General features: G+C 33.3%; 1 protein-coding gene across 1 annotated transcript in view; it reads right to left on the minus strand.

Moving 5' to 3' along the window:
* brd2a (bromodomain containing 2a) overlaps positions 1-1,470 on the minus strand; it is a 14,249-nt gene extending 12,779 nt beyond the window's left edge. Inside the window, exon 1 of the mRNA XM_024297164.2 lies at positions 1,413-1,470. The gene's annotated coding sequence lies outside the window, so the exon portion shown is untranslated. The remainder of the gene's footprint in view (positions 1-1,412) is intronic.
* Between the last annotated feature and the right edge of the window lie 3,352 nt (positions 1,471-4,822).

Raw genomic sequence — 4,822 nt, forward strand, 5'->3', positions numbered from 1 at the left:
TTCTAGTTGCACTGAAACTCCTGCTCAGATCTTGAGGGTGGGTGTCATTCTGATAATGAAGCCTTGAGAAGACTGGCATGAAACAATTGTTCAGCATAAGGTTGGGAAAGACAGAATTTTGATATGTCTATGACAGGAGAAGGGAGACTGTAGAGAGGTGGCAAATGTGGTTTTCAAAAGCTTGACACAAATGAGTGTCATTAGGTTTTTACTGTTTCTTGTTATACCTTTATCAGCAACCAGAATAATAAAAAAAAAACAGCAATTTTAGATGAAAGTCATTTTTTTTAAATAAATGTTATTTTCTTTTTTGAACACTGGTAATCAATATAAAAAGTTTTTATTTAACAGAAAAGCAACAAAGAACATTCGATGAACTTCCAATCACAGTTAAGAATAAATAATTTTATGCAGTGGTTTTAAAAGTTCCTTTAAAACTGATTTATTGTTATTTTGTGGGATAACTTTTGCATTAATGAACGATGAATTGAATGATGATTACAAAGCAAATAAAAATTGAGTGCTAAATATTCAAATGGTTAACATTCAGATTAGCACCTCATCTTGACTGAAGTCTTTCCCATCTGTTTAAAGCAAATGTAGAGCGTTCACACCAGAGTCGTTCATGGTGGGGCTCTGGTTGATCATATTTCTAAAAATCTAGAAAGGACTCAGTTATATGACACTGTTAGGCAGCACAGCATACAATTAAAGGGTCACGCTAATGATAATAAGATATATTGTATTATTAAAATAACTAAAATGTTAGGAATACATTTATCTTTTGATGTTACGATTCTTTTTTGGGTCTAATTCTTTGTAATAACCTCTGTTTTTACAAGTCGTTTCGTAATTATCTTTAATTAAATTCAATAATTTGTTATTAATTGTGAACATTGTGAATCACTCTCTACCTCATTCATTCACACATTTGTCACAAGTTTTAACATAAATAATAGATTTAAAAAAATAACAATGTGGCTATGTAGATATAAAGACAAAAATATAAACTGACAGTATAGGTACAAAAAAAAAACTCCCAATGAAAATACAAATTCTACCTATTCAGTCTTCTGTTCCGTGGAATATTACATTTATCAAGGAGCAACTCTGAAGTATGTGGTCATTTGCTGCCATCTTGTGGTAGCAAAGGTAATGTACCTAAGAATGAACTGATAATTGAATATACCTAAATATATATATATTTATAAGTACACAGTCCCTAACAAGATGAAAAAAATATATATTAAAAAAAAATTACAACCTAGAACAGGCGACATGGAAACCCGCAAGAGCCAAACAGCTCCAAGTCCTGAGAAGCCAGCTCAATGGTAAGAACAAGACTCAGCCAACAAAGAGTTAAACACTCTCCCTGCAGGAATAATCGGGTGGCCAAATGAAGAGATACACACCTCGGGTGTTGAGTTGCGAAACGTCCTAACTATACATGAAGGTTCCATCCCGACTCCAGCATCCTGAGATGTAGCTGCAAGGAATGAGACTAGTGAGCATGGAATCCACAATCCAGGATGAAACTTTCAAAATCCATAAATACATTGAGCACAAGATCCAAACTGACAATGTGAAGGTATCAGACAATGGAGAGGACAGGATGGACAGAACATCTTGCAGGGACTTTATCGTACTGAAGTGACTGATATTACGGAGTCAATTTTCAAAAAAAAAAAAAAAATCATTTGGGTTTTATCTTTTGCTCGCAGAACATTCCAATTTTTTTATTTATTTGCTTGTTTGTTTAGTAAATAAGTAAGTACGTAAAATTTTAAGTGTATTCTGCCTTTACCAAAATAATGTGATAAATCTTGAAGTGTTCTATTGCTTTAAATTTTATCTTAATTTTTCCCAATAAGTCGCCAATCACACTGATTCTAACACCACACTGGCTCTTTTATAACTGAATTAAAGCCCCCTCTGTTGATTTTTTAAAATGTTTTTACTGGTCTTCTTTTACATGTGAATCCTTGTGCAGCCTGCATGCCTTGTTCCTAGTTCTGAACAAAAAAAAGAAAGAAAGAAAAAACAAAGGAATTTTATATTATGCTTTGCCTGTCCTCATGAGGGCTGCAGAGAGTTTTTAACATGAGCCTCTCAAATCCTACATTTTAAATATTGCATGGAAATCTTTTCATATGCTCTAATTGGTAAATAAATGAACTTGTATCTATACATCATGTTTTTTTCTGTGAGTTTATTCTTTAATTACTTATTTTTTTATGTTATGCATTAATTTTGTCCATGTCACCTCAGTTTTACAGTTTCTTAGTGGGTCTCAGCGGGTCAGTACTGTTGTCCCGGGGTCCAACTGCAAAGTCATGGCAGTTTTACGGAGTCTAGATTGTTTTAAAAGTTTTTTTATTGGTCATGTGGAAATTTGTTGTTGCTCTTTCAAATGTTTAACAAATTCAATTAACTTTGTTTGTATTTAACCAATCGTTCAATGTCTGCTAAAATTCCCAAATTGATATCAACAGATTTATATAAAAAAACCTGAAGCTTCATAAGAGTGTAAAAATCATTTTTGAGTAAATTCTTTCAAAATAACTCTACCACCAAAAGTTTCCCAATGTTGTAACATTAAAAATAGATGTATGTTTGGCACCACAAGGGGTAGTTATTAATCATTTTCCCATGTTAATAATACAAATAAAATGTAAATGAAAAGCATGTTGAAAAGAGCTCCATTGTTAAACTTGGTTCGTTAAAAAAGTATTAAATAAGGAAAGATTGTGTGACATATGTAAGGCAAAGCAGATGTATTTGCATAGAACTTTTAGTACAGAGAGACCATGCAAATAGTTTTACTCAGATGCAAAAAGCTTAGCCACCACTTCAACAAACACACACAAAATTCATATATCCTTTCAACTTTTAAACCCACTTACTCTGTTTCTGGGTTTTATGGTTGCTGGAGCCTATCCAAGATATTGTTGAGGAGATAATCCCTGGATGGTTTGTCAGTTCATCACAAGGCACAAGTTTCTTAGGAAGATATTAAACAGATTTGTCATGGTAAAGGTTACAGTTGGTAAAATATTGAACAAAAAAGACAATGGTTTTATGTTTTACCACATGGGATTAAACCATTTTATTCATTTTTTTTCTTGTTTTAACCTCTTAACACCAGAGCTGTCACAGGTGACAACTAAGTAACACACTCTCTTTGAACTGTTTAGGTTATCAACAGGAATCAGCTGATTGTTACACGGGGAAAAGCAGCTTTTCCTATCAAATTTGCACTGTTATGCAACATTTTACAAGTGTAAAGTGTTTTATGTTTGTAAAGTGTTGCATAACAGCGCAAGAGCTGCTTTTCTCCGGTTCAGAATGCACTGGAAATACGTTGATCACGTCAACAATTGAAGATTTATGGAGGTTAAATAAATGCAAACACAAAGTTGTAAAACGGGGAAGTAAATAATTATTATCTATAATTAATTAATTATTATATAATATATTATTTATGCTTATATAATTAATACTAATTATTATTATTTGTTTATTTTTTTTATAAAGCAAAATATATCCATGTGTTGATAACAGATATTCTCCTCAACTCGGAGGTGGGCAGTTATAAGAATTTCACATTTAATTGAGAAATAACGCGCCAGAAGAAGAAGTTTTATCTTTTTACTTTCACTTGTACATATTTATGGTGAAAACAATTATTTTACTCAGTTACAACTGGCTATTTGCTCATTTACCTTTTCTGATATGGTAACATTTATGCCATTCAGTATAGTGATGGAGTATGGTACATTATCTGCATCATTAAATAGTTAAAAGAAAAGCTGATCAAATTGCAGAATTTTTCCATGCACCTTTCATACATCAATCCTTTTATGCCATAAAAAAACTCTCATCATTTTACTCATTACCAAATTTCATCCACCACTCCTATTTTGTTTTTCCTCTCCTAATTTTTTACACCTTTTGCTACAGAAGTTACTAATTTAATCATGAAATCCAAACCATTAACCTACCAACTAGATTTTCTTTTAACTGCTGTTTTCAAAGCCACCGCCTCATCCTGACATCTCTCAAAACACCCCTTTCTCTCAAAACAACAGTTATTAGTCTTCTGATAAAACTGGATGCAGATTTTACTGAGTGATTCTACTGAAAGGAGAGTTCGACCAACAGTCAAACCTCAGATCCAGGAACAACAGTGCGGTCTCGGTCCTTGTGAGGCAGTGCATCAGCTTTACTTTCTCTATAGGGAGCTGGGAGATTTGTGGAAGTTCACTCATACAGTCTATTTGTGCTTTGTGTCCCCTGTGGTGTCCTGTGGAGTGTGCTCTCTGAGTACAGAATCTTTGCATAGACAGCGGTAAACCGCATCTGTTCTCTGTGCATTTTGGATCCCAGCAAGGCTGTCTTTTGTCATCCTTTTTTATCATTCTTTAGAAGTACAAGAACTTACACAACAAATTCAAGACTGAAACTGTATATTTTTGAAAAGTTCAAAGGAAAAAAGCACATTATTAACAGATTGTTTTAAATTAATACTCAGAGTAGCCATTTATCTCTTTGACCCCTTACCTGTGTAACATATGGATGAATACCCTTTACATCTTGAGAAAATACATTTTTTTAATTTGTATTTCTGACTTGATAGAAACTATTGACCTCTGCCTGAGGTGGTTAAGGCACTTCTCAAGATTCATCTTTTTTGGTGTATCGTGCATATTCATCTGTCCCTCTTTCACCCATGTGTCATGAAAACCAAGCAGCCCAACATTCCTTAATATTTAACAGAAGTCTTGTCTAAATATTTTTCACAGCCAAGCTAATGGCAGATCAG

Source organism: Oryzias melastigma, linkage group LG11, assembly GCF_002922805.2.
Source record: "Oryzias melastigma strain HK-1 linkage group LG11, ASM292280v2, whole genome shotgun sequence".
In the NCBI taxonomy this organism is placed as follows: Eukaryota; Metazoa; Chordata; class Actinopteri; order Beloniformes; family Adrianichthyidae; genus Oryzias; species Oryzias melastigma.